Here is a 22,808-nt window from a genome sequence, read left to right as displayed (position 1 = left end):
TTTTTGACTGATGTGCATCTTCACCACAGTAGCATTATACACAAGTAACAATCCAAGATAACTTACCCATGGATGTCAGTCAAACTATTAACCATTCAATAGTGAAATTTCATCATTTTGCACCTGTAGGCTCAAGATATTTTATATCTTTTTTCCTTCCCAAAGCCAGATTTTGTTTCATCCCCTGGTTCTCTCTCTCTCTCAAAATGATGGCTGTCAATGACAATTCAACAGAAATCATTTCCAAATCTGGGCAACAGCGGCTTTGAACTTAGTTGTGCAACTTATAACCACCTTGTCACAGGCGAGAGAATGTCCTTTCCATTACAATAAATGTACTTAGGAGCTCAGTTTCTGAATTGATGATGTGTGGAGACAGATTTAAAGAGATGATAAACAGCATAATCTTTTCTCACAAAATTCTCTCTCTGTGTACTTGTCAATGCTTCTCAAAGAAAATCACCAGGAGTGGAACAGAATGAACAGACAGAAAGGAGACTCAGCACACTATTGGATTTGAGAGCAGTACATAATTTCCAGTCCAGTTCCCCTGTCATTTTAGAATTCAGCAAAACGTATTGAGAAATCCTATGAAAAGTTGCAGGTGAAGGTTGATTTTATTTTAAAAGAATAAACACTTTGAAACCAATTCACAGGACATGGCTTTTTCTTTCAAACAGTGAAGGATATTCTCTTTATACTACAAATCAGGTACTATTTTGTAGTGAGAAGAGTTTTGTAACTGCAGAGGACATGCTTGGGATAGTGACAAACACAACACAGGTCCTGGAATCTCCTGTATTCAACGAATATCCTATGAAACTGCTAACTGTTTGGAAGGTACAGGCCAAGGGAATCCTCTGGGATTCATTTCAAGTCCCCTTGATGCAAATGCAACATTGTGCTCATCCAACTCCAAACTTTGTTACCTCATATTCACCTAGCTGCATGATCAGCTTGCTGATGGGTGAAGAAGGGATCAGACTGAAATGGTTTGCCCTTGAGTGGAACATCTTAACCTGATGTTATCTGTAGTTGCAAATTGAACTCATTGTTAAGACAGGATAGAATTAGGTTGGTGATAAAGAGAGTTCTGATTTGGGAAGAAATGGAATGAGACAAAGGAGAAAGAGATAAATCAGCAGTTTAGAGACTGAACAAACTAGGAGAAGAAACGTAAATATATACCATGGGAACCACTATAAAGGCAAGATCATGCTTGGTAGGATATCTGTTGCAATATTGGTTTATTGTAAAACCAGTTGTGATGATAAAGAATCCCTGTGAAGAGTTTAGCAGCCACACTTAGATTTGTGAGGTCTCTGCCCTGGTTACAGTACCTTATTGCGTGGAATTTTCCACTCCCTTGAACTGTGTGGACAATGGTGGAATTTCTCCACTAAGCAGTGACTACATTATTTCCATGCATTTGCATCTCATTATTATCCAACGCGACGCATAATATTACTTATGTTGCTGCATGATAAATTAACTACCTTATCAATAGGCATTACACCTACTGAAAAGTACTGGTAAGTATAGAGACACTTTTTATAAATTCAAATGATTTTTTTGTGCTGTTTGATGGGTAGCTCCCAGTTTGACTCTCCTTCCCAAGAATCTAGACGGTGCCAATCCTGACATGAAAGTCAGTGGTAACCTGGTAGTGGCTCTTTGCTGCTTACTTGAGTTTATCACTCACCATAAAGTCCCTGTATGCTTCATGGGCACTGTTGTCTTCTACCCTTCATCCAAACCACCTGCCTCAACACATCACTATGGCTATTTTCATAACAATTCATCACTATTTCAACCTTTAAGATCTTCACTTTGGGACAAGCACACGTGTGCCTTATGTTATGCCAGGTTGCTTTCACACAGAGGTACATACACGTGTGTTACATGCAATTAGAGGGGATATGTCTACTGGTTCTAAGTTTGCTTTCTTAGCACTCGCTTTGTGGCTTGCATTGCTTCTTAGCATAGAGGTCATCGGAGACGAAGGGATGGCAACACAAAGGGAACATGAAGGATGGATGAGAGAAGCATGTTATGTTTCATGGGGAGCCTACAAATAACTCAGAACGACACAAAGTTGAAACGTTGCCGTGTTTGATCTGAGGTCAACCACACAATAATGAGATAAAGGCTGCCACTTCTTGAAGAGAGGTTGCACTTTTTCTCTTCAGGGCAGAGTAAAATTCTTTGAATTTGAGGCCCTGCTAAGGGTATTTGCATTAATAATGCATCTACTGTTTCAATAATGCCACTCATCTGGCATCAAATTCAATTAATTGGCAAGTCATTCTTCTTGTAAGAATTAACATGAAAAATTATGACCTTGAATGATCATTGCATAATGCTGTTTGCGCAAATTGCCTCCTTGTCAAGTCAGATAAACAGATGTAATCAGATGCTAAATTTCAAATCTCTCCTGGGTTTATCATTTCTGAATCACATTTTATACCTGATACTGGAAGATAATGCTACAGAATTGCCACGTTTGCACATTGAATTATGAGTATGCAAGGAGATGCTCTGTGGTGTTCAATATTTTGGTTCTGTAACATGCATCTGGATAAGTTTGTATACCTCAGAACATTTGACTGAGGCATGACATTCCGTTTCTTGTGAAACCTCTGTACCACACTGTGTCAGGACACAAGGTTATTATGATTGATTTGAGGGCTCAGGAGTAGTGTTACTCTACTGTTCTATTTCTGACATTCCCCAGGGTTTTTGGCTCATGCATCTTTGGTTGGATTCTTTGTGGCCTTATGGCACAGGTGAAGATAGCTTTGAAGAAGGAAGCAATTACAATATTGTCAGTCAGCCCAGAAAGAACAGCAACCTCCAATGGCCGCCACACAGCATCCAGAGAGAAGGGCAGCAGATGAAGAGTCCCAAAGGAGGCAAAACAGAATGATCAGACCAGGCATCCACTGACCATGCTGTCATTTTCTACTTCTCTCAGAAACACAGTGCAGGCACGGATTAAGATTGTCCCAAGCAATCATCATCAAACTGGATCATCTGTTGAAGCGGAACTTGCCTTCTGAAGGGCCAGGTGGCAATCCTATCCCAATGATCATCAAATTTCACAGTTACCCTGAATTTTTCTGCTCATTTCAAACAGCCACTGGAAACCAAATCAAGTGGAATACAAAATAAATCCTCAATGGCAATCATGGGGATATTATCAACAACTGTAATGATCCCAAGGTTTCTTTGACACTGGAACCAGAACTGCCTTCTATCAAGGACTGTCTGTCTGCTGACATGCAACAGCATCCCCATGTTAAACAATATCCTACACAAGGCATCTTCCAAGAAGAATTCAACTCTAATATCTGTCTACCACACAGACGCACACACAACACACAAGCCTTCTGGTGAGTGTAAGAGATGATGGGGACAGGACCATGAGATTTGGAAGACCCCAGCTTTGGACCACTACATAGCTGGTGGAGTTTAACACAATCAATTCATTTTTGGAATAGGAACAAGAGAGCGTTTCTGCAGCTTTCTTCTCAACTGAGCAGCTCTGTTCAGGATCCACTCTGTTCACCCTGCACAGGGAAGGAGCTAGAAAACGTGCCCTAAAAATGGGCTAATCTGTCACTACGCTGGCTGGAAAATTGTATCCAGCATGTTCATCAACCTCTGGTTTGAAAATTGAAACCAAAGTCAAACTCAATCTTGGAACCAGTAATGTGCAAACACTCATGGAAAATGAGCAAACCAATCATCCAGAATGAAGAAAAACCCTTGTTGTCCGTGAATTCAAGTACTCCAACATTGATATTGCTACCCCACAGAAGACTCAAAAAGCAGATGAAGGGCAGCTGAGGGAGGAAGGTGGTGGTTACATTTTCTGGAGAGGAAAACTGAGTATCAACCCAAGACACATGGAATTGGATTTGCTATCAGGAACAAGCTCATAACTGACTCTTAGAGCTCCCAACTGGCATCAATGATTGCCTCACGAGTCTTCGTCTACAATTTGCCAAGAAACAGCAAACTCCCTTGTCTGTTCCACACTCCCCTCCAGCCCCACCACACCCGGTACTTTTCCCTGCAACCACAGGAAGTGTTACACCTGCCCCCCCCACCTCCTCTCTCACCCCCATCCCAGGCCCCAAGAAGACTTTCCACATCAAGCAGATGTTCACCTGCACATCTGCTAATGTGGTATACTGCATCCACAGTACCCGTTGTGCCCTCCTCTACACCTCAAGTCGCACCCCCATTTCCTACCTACTAAACTCATCCCACCCCCTTGACCTGTCCATCCTCCCTGGACTGACCTATCTCCTCCCTACCTCCCCACCTACACTCACCTTTACTGGCTCCATCCCCGCCTCTTTGACTTGTCTATCTCCTCTCCACCTATCTTCTCCTCTATCCATCTTCTATCAGCCTCCCCCCTCTCCCTATTTATTTCAAAACCCCCTTCCCTTCCCCCATTTCTGATTAAGGGTCTAGGCCCAAAACATCGCCTTCCTGCTCCTGTGATGCTGCTTGGCCTGCTGTGTTCATCCAGCTCTACATTTTGGTATCTCGGATTCTCCAGCATCTGCAGTTCCTACTATCTCTGAGACAACAGTCACAACTGCCTATGTTCCATCCCTTGATGCCATAGATGAGTTCAAGGAGGGATGGACACCAAACTCAACAACATCCCTTAGGAAAATAAAACAATCATCCTTGGGAACTTCAACACCAGCCTTGGGGACTTCATCACCAGGTTTGGAAACAATGCCCAACTCTGGAAAAGCGCAATCAGGATAAAAGGAATCAGGAATTACAACACCAGCGGGATTCTCCTGCTTAGCAAATGTGCGAAACACCAGCTGGTCATCACCAACACACTGTTCTGGCAAAAGGACAAGTCAAGACTTCTTGGAGTCATCCACAATCAAAGGACTGGCTCATGATCAACTACGTCCTCATTCAACCTTGAGACCAAAAAAATGTCCTCATTACCAAAGCAATTACCAGTGCAGACAACTACTAGACAGATCATGCCTCATTACATGCCACCAGAAGCAACTGAAGATGAAAAAACAGTACAAAGAAAAGCTGAATGTTGAGCAGCTTCAAGAGTTAAGCAGACTTGCAAATATCTAACAATGTCTTTACCAAAATCTCCAAAGTGTTCATTTTAATGGGGTGGAGAAAACCTGGAATGAGTTGCAGATAGCAATCATCTCATGATGTGAAGAAACAATCAGCTACAAGACCAGGAAAACACCAAGTTATATGAGAATGGCTGCACCATCCAAGACATCATCAACAAGAAGAGGAAGGCTCTCCTCCATACCTGGCAAAACAACATTACCAGCGAGACAAAGAACAGAACCATCAGCAAAGTTCAAGTTGCAATGAGGAATGAGGGAAATCAAGAACCATTTGTGGGCTGAGAAAACAGCTCCCGTTCACCAGCATGACACTTCAAGTTTATTCAGTGCCACCAAGGAAATATATGAACCCAGCATCCTTAACCAAACTGTGTAGAGTAAAGATGGAACCCTTTTAGGAGACAGAGTAAACATAAACCAAGATACTGTCATTGATGAGGGCATATTTTAGGAAGTCCCCCAACTCCTCAAAGATAATCTTGAACTCCCATTCCTTGTGGCAGAAGCTAAAGCTGATATTAGATGTATTCAAGGTCGAACTTGAATGCAGAATACAGGGTTAATGGCAGAATTCTTGGCAGTGTGGAGGGACAGAGGGATCTTGGGGTCCACGTCACTAGATCCCTCAAAGTTGCCACCCAAGTTGATAGGGCTGTTAAGAAGGTATATGGTGTGTTGGCTTTCATTGGCGGGGGATTGAGTTTAAGAGCTGCGAGGTTGTGCTTCAGCTGTATAAAACCCTGGTTAGACCACATTTGGAATATTGAGTTCAGCTCTGATCGCCTCATTGTAGGAAGGATGTGGAAGCTTTAAAGAAGGTTCAGAGGAGATTTACCAGGATGCTGCCTGGACTGGAGGGCAAGTCTTATGAGGAAAGGTTGAGGGAGCTAGGGCTTTGCTTATTGAGAGGTGACTTGATAGAGGTGTACACGATGATGAGAGGCATAGATAGAGTGGATAGCTGGAGACGTTTCCCAGGGTGGAAATGAGTATCATGAGGGGCCATAATTTTAAAATGATTGAACATAGAACATTAACACAGTACAGGCCCTTCAGCCCTCGATGTTGCACCAACCTGTGAAACCAATCTGAAGACCATCTAACCTACACTATTCCGTTATCATCCATATGTTTATCCAACTACCATTTAAATGCCCTGAAAGTTGTCGAGTCTACTACTGTTGCAGGCAGGGCATTCCTTGCTACTCTGAGGAAAAAATCTACCTTTGACATCTGTCCGAGATCTAGGACAGATTCCAGGTCAAAAAGATCATTTCAAAATGATTGATTATTGGCTCTCAATCCAAATTCACCAATCAGAACATTTAATTGCTGAAATGGAACCATTCAACTGAGGAGGAGTTGATCAATTTCAAAAATACTCACTGGACAGAGAATGAATCTTCTTCATCTTATTCTCTTTTCCAGATTGACTTTGACAGAAAAGAGACTGCAATTAACAGCCCTGACAGAGGAAGCTGTAAAAATTCATAGCCACATGAAACTTGAGGAAAACACTTGTGGAGATTTTCACAATAACATGAGAATCCTGTCCCTTTAACAGTTACAAAACCTTAAATTGGAACTGGCAGCTGAGCAGGAAGGAGGTCTGAAGCAGAGACTTCTGAGGTTCACATTGTTTTTGTCAATCTTCAGGAGGTTTTACTTGGCATCACAAGCCAACACTGTCCCCATCATACACTCCCAGGACAGAGTCAGCACGGGATCAGATACAGAGTAAAGCTGCCTCTACACTGTCCCAATGACCTGTCTTAACCCCTGAATCTCAGAAGTGTCTCAGAGCCAGTCCCGAGAAGGAAGAGAGTTGAAATTCCGTGCTGACAGTGACCTTTGGAGGAACATATACAGGAGGTAGGTTCTTTACACAAGGAGTGGTGGGTACATGGAATGCGCTGCTGCTGGTGGTAGTGGAGTCAGATACATTAGGGACATTTAAGTGACTCTTGGATAGGCATATGGATGATAGTAAAATGTAGGTTGTGAGGGGTGGTTTGATCTTAGAGTAGGATAATAGGTCGGTCAAATATCATAGGCCGAAGGGCCTGTACTGTGCTGTACAGTCCTATGTTCATTAAAAATGGAAAATCTGTAGAAGTAGATAGGATTCAAGTAAAGGTTTTCAAACTTGGAGGAGTATAGCTTTCCCATTACCTCTGACTACTTTTCCTGAAAATCTGAGACAAAGAAGAAATCCCTGCCAATCTTGGGGATGCTACCATCATCACCATCTTCAAGAAAGGAAACAGTGGATTATGGAAACTACCAAGGAATTTTCCTACCCTCCCAGAAAGACCATCTCCCGAATCCTGTCTAGACTGTAGTCTCTGAGCAAATCTGACCAAATTGTGGAACTACGGACATGATCTTCAGACCCTGGCAAATCCAGAGAAATTCTTCAACATCCTCCATGACAAGATATTGGCGACAGGGTAATATGACAGAATCCTTTGACGTCAAAACAGGGATCAAGCAGAATTGTGTCGTCACTCACCAGTTTGAGGGACAGTCGTACTAATATCAGCATCCTTGAAGCAGCTAATAGCACCAGCACCTAGGCCGTGATAATCTGAATCCAACTCTGCTGGGCCAGCCACTTGTTGGTGATGCCTGAAGCAAATCATCTTCATCCAGCTCAACGAAGTCTCTTGAGTGAAAAGAGGACAAAGGAAATGTTTCAAAGATTCCCTGAAGGCTTCCATCAAGAAATGCAACATAGATGTCAAGGCATCGAAACTGACTTGGACCAAATTCCAGAAAGCAGGGACACAATTCTTCAATGATAATGGGAACTGCAGATGCTGGAGAATCCAAGATAACAAAGTGTCCCGAAACGTCAGCTTTTGTGCTCCTGAGATGCTGCTTGGCCTGCTGTGTTCATCCAGCTTCACACTTTGTTACACAATTCTTCAAAGTCATTTTTTGGCAAGAAGAAGTGTGGAAAAGGAACCAGAGAAAGGAATGCCAGGCTCATCAGCCAAGCAAGGACCCATAGAAGCCCATGACAAGTGACACAGAATATCCTAGGTGAATAATCATAGCCATTAGTGAGTGATTGACAACAATGATAAAAGATGACTCCAGTCTGTCCACTGTCCATGACAGTGGCTGGTTTAAAACCACCTCTGGGTGTTCTTGGTTGGAGGTAAACTTCTTTGTCGCTCAAATTGACAATATGCATTGAGACACTATGCTTTTCTCCCACAGTGATAAGGATGGCTCCCAGCAATCAGGACACTCAACCTCCAATCATCAACACTACCCTGACAGGGGGAATGCAGATTGATCAATCCCCAATCACCAATATGACCCTGTTACATGGAGTTCATGATATTCATGTGAGCAGTTGTGTTCTTTTCCAGGCAAATTCATGGTGTGAGTTGTCTATGTGGTCCACAATCTCCCAGTCTCTCAGCCCAAGTATGAAATAATTTCCCTGCAATGAGATAAATGAAAGAAGATTTGAGTATGATGGAATCAAGTGGGAGAACTGTTAGCGGTGATACAAGAGCAGGAGAGGTGACAAGGTGTCCCCAATGACTGAGTAGGAAACACGGAACAGGAAAACCCAATGGTTTGGGAGGATGATGGGTGAGAGATGGATGATGGACAGGACTCAGCAGTAATGAGAGCTGTAATCTATGAGCCTTGGTGAGAGGCCTGTGCAGTGGCAGAGTTAGGGTGAGTAGCAAAGAGGAGACAGTGGCACTTAGGCTTGTGGATACAGATTATTAATCTTCTTCCTACACTCCTCAGCACTTCTTTTAACCTGGGACACTGCAGTGACCAACTGCTGTGGTCAAGACTGGCTGAGTTTGGTGCTGTGGCCTCCTTTGCCAGTCAGCAGGAAAATGCATTATTCTCCCTCCATTACCCAGTCCACCAACCATCTCCAGGCCTCTGTCAGCAAAGCAGGTTGAAAGCTTCCTGTTCTGGACTATATTTTCAGTAATGCCAATCGAACAATTCAGAGTAAGGGACACTTCCTGCCTTGCAGGATTTGAAGTAGTGCACGTCTGGAATTTAATATGGCACATCGACTTGAACATTACAAAGTCCTAGCAGCGGTGACATGTCTGCCTCTCCTGCCACATAAATGTGTGAGATGGGTGCCAAAGAGTCATTTGCATAATTAATTAGATGAAATGTGAACGATTGCATGAGAAAGATCAGGAATGATCAGGGCAAACCAGATTTCATAAATCTCACCTGAAAAAAAATCACTTTACTAAAAAAACTTGAAAATTCACCTATGTCAGTTGGTACATGGCTGGGTGACTGGTTTGTAATCCAGTGACACTTACAGAATGGGTTCAATTCTTGCACTGGCTGAGGTTACTAAAAGGACTCTCCTTCTCAACTTGCCCCTCATCTAAGGTGTAGGGGTGACCATCAGGTTAATTTACCACCAGTCATTTCTCTCTCTCCCACACATGAGAGAGTAGCCCTATGGTCCAATAAGACCATGGTAATTTGACTTATGCCTTTGTGTGGAGGTTACGGCCAACTGCTGTTCCATCATCTTCCAGCTAGTGGCACTGTTTCATTATGCTGTACATCTTGTTCGTTGATGATTTTATATTAAAAAATGTTGTACATTTTGAATTGGTGAAGTTAGAGATCAGTGTTATTGAATTACCCAGCTCATCAATCCATTATGTACAACTAGAGTAAAATAGTTGGATACAAGACAAATGCACCTCCAAAGCATAAAACAAGCAGAGGTCTGAGACTGACAGGTCCCTGTATCTCAAACAGACATTAAAAGTCTTAAGCTTGGAATTGCAAATATCTTGTCATTTTTGTGGTATTGTAAAATGAGATTGTCAATTTAATTTGACCACGAGCATTACATCATGATTTTGCAAGCCGTGTTCTGACTGACTCACCACAAGTAAAAAAGTTTCCTGTATTCTTTGAGAACTGGATATGATGATAAGTTGACGAGTCAAAAAGACAGTGAGCTAATCAACTGTAACAGTTAACACCTGTCAGAGATATCTGGGTCTTCTTTCTGTGAAATGGCACTTAAGTGAACTGGAATAGTTTTAACAGTCATCATAACATCAAACGGGAGAAGGGCTGAAAAGCTTCAAAACATTGTACTTTAATCCATCCACAATTGGAGACAATAGCTCAGCCAACCAATTTTGTATCAAATATAAACAGCTTGCATCATTTCAAGAAGGTGGCATTGACAGATTGACAACTGACTTGTGATATCTGGAATGTGATAAACAAACCAGTAATCCTTAAACTTTATAAACCAAAATGAATAGGCAGATAAGATGCCTACATACACAACTAGAAACAAATATAGAGATTTGTTTCATAAGGTAACAGAAAAGGATGTCTCCTGAGTAGTAGATGTAGACATATGGACAGATAGAAATTTGTATTGGGTAATATTTATGAGGCAATGTAATTGTACAGTCGATAATCTCGGTGATTAAGGTCATTTGCATCAAAATTCAACTTATCGCTAAATATCACGTGCCACTCTTAGTTGTCTCAAGTAAATTTTTAAGAAAAAATATAATATTTATAAAATTTGAAAAATATATTACGGAACATTTCAACTTCAATATTTCGGAATTTGGAATTAATTTATGTTCCATTCTTAGATCCTCAATATGATTGATTACAGCTGTCTTAATTATTTTTATCATTCATTCATGGGGTGTGATAGCACTGGCCAGTTTTAATATTTACAGTATTCATGTAAGGTTACAGATTGAGGGTAAAACATTTCACATTGAAAGTTATGGAAAATGATATATAAATAAGTTTTTCTCAATACACTGTGCTCCAGTCTGAGGTGCCTCAATACGATTTCAATAGTCTTGATATTCACAAAGTATATTCTGTATAAGACACACAGCTTGAGGGAGTTCTACAGTTTGCATTCCTGCAGTGTAATATGGCTAAAAGGCCTTAGACACCAATCTTTCCCCAATGCACCCCTTCAGCTGTTGCCCCAAATTTTAGTATCCCTCAGTATGCAGTCCTGGACCATTGAATGTGTTAGTTCAGTTCAGGATAAGTCTGTACATGAGAAGGTTTTGGACAAACCAAGGAAAGTCTTATACTGAGTTGATGGTCTGCCAGGTGGCGTTTATATATGATTTGGTGTGCATACCTTCCCATACAAACTTCCCATAGAGCAGATTCCTGCATGGGAGCTGCTCAGGATGGATGTTGACAAATATCACCATATCTCTTTCTAGACCTTTTTCAAAGGCACATTCCACAAGGAGGTCGACTCATAGAGGGCAGTGTGCAGAGACAGGGGAAGACTGCAGGCATTTATGATCTGATAGCAAGAGCCTTTCCCACTGCCAGCCAAACTAAGTCTCTGTGCCCGTTTATAAAGTTATGGTGATGAAGCGTTCTTTCAAATAACTTTGACAGTCTGCTTGGGAGCCATCCAAAAATATCGATCTTCTTCTTTTCCTGCAGGTCCTCTGTGCTAACCACTGCTTGATGGACTTGCGGCCAAAGGTGTTTTCTTCTGCACTGTGTTGTCAATGAGGGACAGATGGTACGGCACCATCCAAACCCGCCCTTCACAACTAAGGGAACAGACAGAATGTCAGCATGCAGATTCATTTGGTACTTATGTAGTGAAGATCTAAGCAGCTCGATGTAGCATCACCAAAGATGACCATCAGGATGAGGGTAAATGTGTACATTTTTTGCCTCCATCTCAAGTTTTGTACATCATGGCTAAATGAACATGGACCTCCAGGTAGAGCAGAAGATAACTGGAGTAAGGAATGGGCCAGACCTGCACACAATGTGTACATCAACACTGAGAGCACCTTTCACCTGACGATTGCATTCTTACTTGTAAAAGAGAGGAAGGATCCCTGTCATAACCTCAGTTTTTGTTTGATCTTGGCTACCTGTTCTTTCAAGATTTTAGTGCACAGTCTGGGAACTATATTCCCAGCACCTTCAGGTAATCTGACATGACATTGAAGGGCATAAAGAATTAGTCAGCCCAATTTCCAAAGAATTTTATCTTATTCTTGCTATGAATTTATTTGGTGAGGTCTGTTCAAACAGATCCAAAGAGAGATCTTATGGCACTGCACTTGAATGCCACAAACTTTGGCCACACAGTCAAAGCAATTCCTCAGGTAGATTTTCACTACTTTTCTTTCAAGGACTTCGCTGATTCTTCACATGCAGCAGGTTTTATATGAACAGGTTTTGCCTGTATCGACCATGGTGCACTTCTTTCAAGAACCTTCTCAACTATAAGCTCCAGTAAGTTGTGGTAGAACAGATGTACTAGAAATGTCCTTTCCATTGTCTGTTATGGCCAATTCTGTGTTTTCAATCACTCATGAGCTAAAGCAGTGGCCATAGAAACAGTTTTAGACATGCTTTCTGACCATTTGGAAATTGAGCTTTCCAACGTGGCTTGCTGACTGTCTCTCCCCTTGCCAGCTCTTCTCTTCCTTGCTTTTCTGTTTGCAAAGTGGCCTCCTTATTTTAAATTTCTTCCTGTTGATTCTGGTTCCAGCTGAAATGTCATAAGATTTTTATTATTCAACAATATGAATTATTGCTAATTTTTTAAAAAATTGTGGAAGCTTTTGTCTTGCATTCATTAGGACAAACAGAAAACACACAATTTCAAACAATCATAAGGATTTATGATTCCGAAGAAAAGATTTTTGATTGTTAAGCAAGTTGACTATTGCTTGGCCAAGGTATTGGCAAGGAGAAAGCAACAGGGAACTATAGGATCACAAAGCTTTCAAATAATTAGAAGGAAAATGCTGCGCAAATGGATATGTGTTGCTTCTATCAAGGGTAATTTATCATGTTAATAAAATGTGAGGCTGGATGAACACAGCAGGCCAAGCAGCATCCCAGGAGCACAAAAGCTGACGTTTCGGGCCTAGACCCTTCATCAGAGAGGGGGATGGGGGGAGGGAACTGGAATAAATAGGGAGAGAGGGGGAGGCGGACCGAAGATGGAGAGCAAAGAAGATAGGTGGAGAGGGTGTAGGTGGGGAGGTAGGGAGGGGATAGGTCAGTCCAGGGAAGACGGACAGGTCAAGGAGGTGGGATGAGGTTAGTAGGTAGCTGGGGGTGCGGCTGGGGGTGGGAGGAAGGGATGGGTGAGAGGAAGAACCGGTTAGGGAGGCAGAGACAGGTTGGACTGGTTTTGGGATGCAGTGGGTGGGGGGGAAGAGCTGGGCTGGTTGTGTGGTGCAGTGGGGGGAGGGGATGAACTGGGCTGGTTTAGGGATGCAGTGGGGGAAGGGGAGATTTTGAAACTGGTGAAGTCCACATTGATACCATATGGCTGCAGGGTTCCCAGGCGGAATATGAGTTGCTGTTCCTGCAACCTTCGGGTGGCATCATTGTGGCAGTGCAGGAGGCCCATGATGGACATGTCATCAAGAGAATGGGAGGGGGAGTGGAAATGGTTTGCGACTGGGAGGTGCAGTTGTTTGTTGCGAACTGAGCGGAGGTGTTCTGCAAAGCGGTCCCCAAGCCTCCGCTTGGTTTCCCCAATGTAGAGAAAGCCGCACCGGGTACAGTGGATGCAGTATACCACATTGGCAGATGTGCAGGTGAACCTCTGCTTAATGTGGAATGTCATCTTGGGGCCTGGGATGGGGGTGAGGGAGGAGGTGTGGGGACAAGTGTAGCATTTCCTGCGGTTGCAGGAACAGCAACTCATATTCCGCCCACAATGATGCCACCCGAAGGTTGCAGGAACAGCAACTCATATTCCGCCTGGGAACCCTGCAGCCATATGGTATCAATGTGGACTTCACCAGTTTCAAAATCTCCCCTTCCCCCACTGCATCCCTAAACCAGCCCAGTTCATCCCCTCCCCCCACTGCACCACACAACCAGCCCAGCTCTTCCCCCCCACCCACTGCATCCCAAAACCAGTCCAACCTGTCTCTGCCTCCCTAACCGGTTCTTCCTCTCACCCATCCCTTCCTCCCACCCCCAGCCGCACCCCCAGCTACCTACTAACCTCATCCCACCTCCTTGACCTGTCCGTCTTCCCTGGACTGACCTATCCCCTCCCTACCTCCCCACCTACACCCTCTCCACCTATCTTCTTTGCTCTCCATCTTCGGTCCGCCTCCCCCTCTCTCCCTATTTATTCCAGTTCCCTCCCCCCATCCCCCTCTCTGATGAAGGGTCTAGGCCCGAAACGTCAGCTTTTGTGCTCCTGGGATGCTGCTTGGCCTGCTGTGTTCATCCAGCCTCACATTTTATTATCTTGGAATCTCCAGCATCTGCAGTTCCCATTATCTCTAATTTATCATGTTGTTGAGTTCAAGATCGCAACAGATTTTCTTAAATTAGTTGTTAGTTTCATTATTAACACAGTTGGGATAATTCAAATAGTGGCCAGTTGGAAATCCTATCCAATTGTAGACATTTTGTAAGATCTACTTCAGAAACCAAAGGAGCTGTTAGGCTGCTGTACTGTCCTTGGTCTGTATGTCTCTCCATGGCACTTCAACCCCAGCCCCTGTAAGAATGAGGCTAGATGATGTATCACTGAGGCTGGGTAAGTGGGCGGGGTTGATCTTGTGTGTCAGGATTATCAGATGACATTTCTCCAGACAACTTGTTTTGTCTCTGCTACCTGTTTTCCACACCCAAGCCTAGGGCATCACCCCACTGCCCCCAACCCCTGCTCCACCTCCATCTCTTCCTCTTCATTGATTCTATCCCTATTCACCATATTCATGAGCTTTTGCTAACAATAGATTGCTGTCTGGCTGCTTTCCCAACATCAAAGACTTTCATCGACCACAACACTAAACAACTCTGCCGCAGCAACCTCTACTAGACATGTCAGATCTCCAACACAAACACTACTATCACACATGAGAATGCCACCCACCACATGCACAGGAGATACTCGTGAGTCAGCCGACATTGTCTTTCTCGTACTCTGCAGGCAAGGATGCCCCAAGACATGGTATATTGGCGAAACCATGCAGACGCTATGACAATGGATGAATGGACGCTGTGCAACAATTGCCCAACAGGGATGTTTCATCCCATTGGGTAGCACTTCAGTGGTCAAAGTCTTTGGGTAAACGTCTTCCAAGGTGGATTTTTGGGATGCACAACAAAACAGAGTCGCTGAGCAGAAGCTGATAGCTAAGTTCAGTCCCCATGAGGACAGCCACAACTGAGATTTTGGGTTCATGCCGCACTACAGGTGACCCCATCACACTGTACACTCTCTGTCACACACACACTCTCGCACAGACCCTCTCTTATAAATACAAAGTCTGTCAAGCGTGCGCATGCGCACACATACACACACACACACACACACACACACACACACACAGAGTCTCTCCCACACCACTCTCATGCACACACACATTCTCCCTCTCCCCCTCACATACAGACACTGACTCTCCCTCCCCGTCACACACAAAATCACCCTCCCTCCCCATCTCACTCAAATAGACACTTGCTCCCTCCCCCTCACACACACTCATTCTCTCCCCTTCACACATACACTCGTTCTCTCCCCCTCACACTCACATTTGTTCTCTCCCCCTCTCACACACACTCGTCCTCTCCCCCTAAAACACAGACACACACACACTCGTTCTCTCCCCCTCTCGTACACACACTCGTTCTCGCCCCACACACACACACACACACACACTCGTTCTCTCCCATTCACCCGCACACACACACAGACTTGTTCTCTCCCCCTCACACAGACACACACATTCTCTCCCCCTCACACATACGCACACACTTGCTCTCTCCACTCACACACACACACTCACATTCTCTCCACTCTCTCACACACACACACAAACACACATTCTCTCCACTCACACACACACACTCATTCTCTCCACTCACACACACACACACACACTCATTCTCTCCACTCACACACAAATACACACACACACACACACACACACGCTCGTTCTCTCCCACTCACACAGACACACACATTCTCTCCCCCTCTCACACACACGCACACAAACACACACACACACACACACACTTGCTTCCTCCCCCTCACACACACATTTGTTCCCTCCCCCACACACACACACACACACACACACACACGTTCCCTCTCCCTCACATACACACACAGATACTCATTCCCTCCCCCTCACACACACACTCATTCCCGCACACACACACACACACACACACACACACACACACATTTGTTCTGTCCCCCTCATATACACACACACTTGTTTCTTCCCCTCAAACACACACACTCGTTCTCTTCCCCCCCCCCCACACATGTTCTCTTCCCCCCCTCACACACACTTGTTCTCTTCCCCCTCACACAGACACACACTCGTTCTCTCCCACTCTCACACACACACTTGTTCTCTCCCCCTCTCTCTCACTCGCACACACATACACATACACACACTCTTTCTTCCCTCCACTCCATCTCTCTCTTTCCTCCCCCCTCTCTGACACACATACACAAATCTATGGATGAATTTGTATATGCAGATACATTCTGTTTTGTTCAAAAAGAACACAATTTATAGACAGTCAGTCAATGTCGGGTTTTATGAATTCCTACTGTAGAAATACAAGGAGTCTGACTCCAGACCAAAACACAAACAGATTCTAAACAAGGCCTCGCACCTAAAATGCATTGTCTGACTTAAAATGTCTCCTGTTCTTTACACTTATAACCTCTTTAGTTCTCTCAGGGCAGTGACTTGAAAGGAATTCAGGGATTTACATATTCTTATTAATCAATTAAAACCTTCTAACTGATTAAAAATTTAACAGCATCTTAGGTTTATTTAATATATCCTCATCAGTGGTGTGACCCTTTGATCTCTTACTTATAAATTCTGTGCTTGATACTACTTCTTTTACTAAAACCTGAAGAAGGGGCGAAGCTCTGAAAGCTTGTGTTTTCAAATATGCCTGTTGGACTATACACCTGTTGTGTGATTTCTGACTGAGCTGTATATCCCACTTTTTGGCTGTTTGAATCAATAAGAAGGAAAAATAAGTTGAAACTGGATTAAAATCACAAATATATCTAACTGGTATAACCAGTATGTACTGGAAAAAAACAGAAAAAATGGAAAATCAAACCAGAAATAATTTTGTACCAGATTTGTATACCTCCATGGAATATAAGATTGGCCTTATCAACATTTGCTCACTTTGCAAGGTGATGCAGAGAAAGTGCACATCAAAGCTATCTTGTGGGAGAATGCCTATCCTAATCAGACCAATATTCACGATGTATTGGGTAACAACTGGGCAATCACTTTCAGATTCCAAAATGCCCAGTTTACCTCAAATTACTCTAGAAAAGTAAGGTTCCTGAAAAATTTGAACAGCTTAAGCAAATCTTTCTCTATTGTTATCATACAGTGGCAATGTGAGTAGTATTTCCCACTAACAGTTATCAGGCCAAAACAATGCTTTATTTTCCACATAATTAGCAATGACAAGTGAAGATAATCAGTGAGCTTACTAGAATATACAACAGTACAGCACAGGAACAGACCCTTTGGACCATCATGTCTGCACCAACCGTAATGCCATCTATTCCTGGATTGTTAATGTGTCTGTCTAAATGCCTCTTAAATGATGCTATTGTATCTGCTTCTACCACTTGTTCCAGTAGCATGTTCCAAGCATTTACCACTTTCTGTGTAAAAGAAATTCCTTCATATCTTCTTTAAGCTTCCCCCTTTCAACTTAAACCAATGCCCCTAGTATTTGACATTTCCACCCTGAGGAAAAAACCCTGACTATCCACCTTATACGTACCTCTCATAATTTTATATACTTCTATCCGGTCACTCCCTCAGCCTCTAATGCGCTAGCAAAAATAATCCAAGTTGTCTAACCTCTCCTTATGGTCAAAATACGCCAATTCAGGCAATATCCTGGTAAATAAAATGTGAGGCTGGATGAACACAGCAGGCCCAGCAGCATCTCAGGTAAACCTCTTTTGCACTTTCTCCAAAGCCTCCAAATCCATCTTATAGGGTGGTGACTAAAAAAAATTCCAAATGTGGCCTAAGTGAAGTTTTATACAACCATAAGATGACTTGCCACCTTTATAATCAATGCCCTAACCACTGAAGGCAAGTGTGCTGTACATCTTTACCATGTTGTTCACTTGTGTTGTTGCTTTCAGAGAGCTATGGACTTGTACCCAAGGTACCTCTGTACATCAATGCTCCATTTACTGTGTTGCCTGTGAAATATGTTACACAGATACCTCAAACAGTTTGTTACTCATAAAATGTGTTGACTCGGGCACTGATACTGTATGAGACAAACAATGGACTATAATTCAAATGTAGTTTAATTAAAACACTCGCAATTTAAAGAAGTAACTCCTGAACAATAAATTCAGTTAAAATTTCCCCAAACTAGTTTGATTGCCTGAAAAGTACATACATTACCCTGCTCTGGTGAACTTTATGGGGTATGTTGGATTAAATTCACTGAGCTTTGTTGATGGGTACAGTCAGAGTCTTCTTGGTACAAAGGTGGACCTTGCAAGGAGTCTTTGCCGGTGAGTTGTCACTGATGTAGCTCATTTACGATATGTTCAAACCTTGTACGATTTTTGAGTTATACGAAAGCGCAGAGGGCCTATAGTTCCCACTGCATTCTCCATGCAATGCTTCAGCCTATCAGAGCTAATTTCTGAAGTAATCACTGCCCTTTCGTCTTTGCTCTAAATTGCCTCACTTTTCAAATGTCCTGCACTATCAAGCATTGTTATTCAAAAATTATAATTTATACCCTTATAAGTGATATAAACTCATAAGTACTTTTGAAACATTTTAAATAATTACAGATGGTGTAAATATTTTCAAGTAATCACACATGTTCCTTATTTTAGAGCTTGTGGGGCATGACGGTCATTATAAAATCATAATAAAATAGATAGGGTTACTGTGTCAATAGGTGTCTTTTGCCTAAAGTGGGGGATTTTGAGACCACAAGGTACTTTTTTAAGGTGAAAATAGAGAGATTTTAAAAAAGATATGAGGGATTTTTTTTTACTCAGAATATGTGGAATGACATTCTACGTAGCTATGGAGAAGGAGAGGATTAGGCAAAATGGGAGGATATTTAATTGGGGAAGAGGAAACTATGACGCGATTAGACACAAGTTAGGAAGCATGGACTGGGAGCAATTGTTCCATGGTAAGGGAACTATAGACATGTGGAGACTGTTTAAGGAACAGTTGTTGCGAGTGATGAGTAAATATGTCCCTCTGAGATAGGCAAGAAGGGGTAAGATAAAGGAACCTTGGATGACGAGAGCGGTGGAGCTTCTTGTGAAAAGGAAGAAGGTAGCTTACATAAGGTGGAGGAAGCTAGGGTCAAGTTCAGCTAGAGAGGATTACTCGCAGGCAAGGAAGGAGCTCAAAAAAAGGTCTGAGGAGAGCCAGGAGGGGGCACGAGAAAGGCTTGGCAGAACGGATTAGGGAGAACACAAAGGCATCTTACACTTATGTGAGGAATAAGAGAATGGTCAAAGAAAGAGTAGGGCCGATCAGGGATAGCATAGGGAACTTGTGTGTGGAGTCTGAGGAGGTAGGGGAAGCCCTTAATGAGTTTTTTGCTTCTGTCTTTACGAAAGAAACAAACTTTGTAGTGAATGAAACCTTTGAAGAGCAGGTGTGCATGCTGGAATGGATAGAGATAGAGGAAGCTGATGTGCTGAAAATTTTGTCAAACATTAAGATTGACAAGTCGCTAGGCCCGGACCAGATTTGTCCTCGGCTGCTTTGGGAAGCGAGAAATGAAATTGCTTCGCCACTTGTGAAGATCTTTGCATCCTCGCTCTCCACTGGAGTCGTACCTGAGGACTGGAGAGAGGCAAATGTAATTCCTCTCTTTAAGAAAGGAAATAGGGAAATCCCCGGCAATTACAGACCAGTAAGTCTCACGTCTGTCGTCTGCAAGGTGTTAGAAAGGATTCTGAGGGATAGGATTTATGACCATCTGGAGGAGCATGGCTTGATCAAATACAGTCAACACGGCTTTGTGAGGGGTAGGTCATGCCTCACAAACCTTATCGAGTTTTTTGAGGATGTGACTAGAAAAGTTGACGAGGGTCGAGCTGTGGATGTGCTGTATATGGACTTCAGTAAGGCATTTGATGAGGTTCCCCATGGTAGGCTCATTCAGAAGATCAGGAGGAATGGGATACAGGGGAACTTAGCTGCTTGAATACAGAATTGGCTGGCCAACAGAAGACAGCGAGTGGTAGTAGAAGGAAAATATTCTGCCTGGAAGTCAGTGGTGAGTGGTGTTCCACAGGGCTCTGTCCTTGGGCCTCTACTGTTTGTAATTTTTATTAATGACTTGGATGAGGGGATTGAAGGATGGGTCAGCAAGTTTGCAGACGACACAAAGGTCGGAGGTGTCGTTGACAGTATAGAGGGCTGTTGTAGGCTGCAGCGGGACATTGACAGGATGCAGAGATGGGCTGAGAGGTGGCAGGTGGAGTTCAACCTGGATAAATGCGAGGTGATGCATTTTGGAAGGTCGAATTTGAAAGCTGAGTACAGGATTAAGAATAGGATTCTTGGCAGTGTGGAGGAACAGAGGGATCTTGGTGTGCAGATACATAGATCCCTTAAAATGGCCACCCAAGTGGACAGGGTTGTTAAGAAAGCATATGGTGTTTTGGCTTTCATTAACAGGGGGATTGAGTTTAAGAGTGGTGAGATCTTGTTGCAGCTCTATAAAGCTTTGGTTAGACCGCACTTGGAATACTGCGTCCAGTTCTGGTCGCCGTATTATAGGAAAGATGTGGATGCTTTGGAGAGGGTTCAGAGGAGGTTTACCAGGATGCTGCCTGGACTGGAGGGCTTATCTTATGAAGAGAGGTTGACTGAGCTTGGTCTCTTTTCATTGGAGAAAAGGAGGAGGAGAGGGGACTTAATTGAGGTATACAAGATAATGAGAGGCATAGATAGAGTTGATAGCCAGAGACTATTTCCCAGGGCAGAAATGGCTAGCACGAGGGGTCATAGTTTTAAGCTGGTTGGTGGAAAGTATAGAGGGGATGTCAGAGGTGGGTTCTTTACACAGAGAGTTGTGAGAGCATGGAATGCGTTGCCAGCAGCAGTTGTGGAAGCAAGGTCATTGGGGTCATTTAAGAGACTGCTGGACATGCATATGGTCACAGAAATTTGAGGGTGCATACATGAGGATCAATGGTCGGCACAACATTGTGGGCTGAAAGGCCTGTTCTGTGCTGTACTGTTCTATGTTCTATGTTCTATGAACTTTCTGAGGAAGTAAAGGATGCAGGCACAGTTACAACTTTTAAAAGACATTTAGAGAAGTACATGTATAGGGAAGGTTTGGAGGGATAAGGGCCAGGAACAGGCAGTTGGGACTAGATTAGTTTGGGATTATGTTCAGCGTGGCAGTCCAGAGACATGCAGGTTAGGTGGATTGGCCATGCTAAATTGCCTATAGTGTCTGGGAATGTGTACTTTATGTGGATTAGCCATGGGAGATGTGTGGTTGCAGGGATGGGTGAGTTTGGGTGGGATGCTCTTTGGAGAGTCATGTGAACTTGTTGGGCCGAATAGCCTTTTTCCATACTGCAGGAATCCAATGACGGATTCTATGAACTATCAATGGTTGGACTGTAGGTTCTATTTCTGTGCTGTAAGACGCTATGACTCTATGTTGATTGGATAGCGCACAGATGTTCAGTTGCAGTTGGTGGCTCGATTGAATGATCTGACAGTGACCAGTTAAATGCTCCCACAAATTTGGCTGAGTTAGGTGGTCTAGGTTACTGGGTTAAAAACATATGAACATACAAAATAGAAGCAGAATTAGGTCATTCAGCCCCTTGAGCTTGCTCCACCATTCAATAAGATCATTGATGATTTGTTTCTACCCCAGTAAGTTTTGATTCTCTCAACAAACAAAATTCTATTTCCCTTTGCCTTAAAATCTTCCAATCTTCTGAGATGGAGTTCCAAAGCCCAGAAAATAAATCTCCTAAACTAGGTCTTAATAGGTCACCCCTAATTTGAAAACTGTGTCCCCTAGTTCTGAGGTCATTCTCAAGAAGAAAATCCTGTCCACCTTGTTACGATCTTTCAGGATCAAATATACTTCAGTCTTCACTCTTTTAAACTTCAGTTGAAGCAGTCTGACCAACGTATCCTCATAAAACAATCTGCTTAGTCCAGGTATCACCTAATAAACTTCCTCTAAACCACCTCCAATGTATTTTCATCCTTGACAAAGGAAATCAAAATTGCATTCCAGTATTTAAGATGTGATCTCATTAGTGTTCTGCTTTACTGAAATATAATATTCTCATCTTTATGTTCAATTCCTCCTGTAATAAGCAAAGGACCCAATTAGTCTTTGGTTATGTGCCATACCTGCATAGCAAAGTTTTGTTCTCATGCAGTAGAACACCTAGACCCTTGTGTAAGCCTAAATTCTGCAGTCATTCTCTAGGTAAGAAATACTTTCCTTTTTCTTCTTTCCTAACAGTTAATGATTTCACATTTTCCCACATTATACTCCATCTGCTGGATATTTTGCTCCTTTGCTCCATAATCATCTAAAAACTTGTTAGGTCTTTTACAGGGATAGTAGGAACGG

The sequence above is a fragment of the Stegostoma tigrinum genome, chromosome 23 (assembly GCF_030684315.1).
Source record: "Stegostoma tigrinum isolate sSteTig4 chromosome 23, sSteTig4.hap1, whole genome shotgun sequence".
Classification (NCBI taxonomy): Eukaryota; Metazoa; Chordata; class Chondrichthyes; order Orectolobiformes; family Stegostomatidae; genus Stegostoma; species Stegostoma tigrinum.
The sequence above is the reverse complement of the archived record's forward strand: the minus strand, read 5'-3'. Positions refer to the sequence as shown.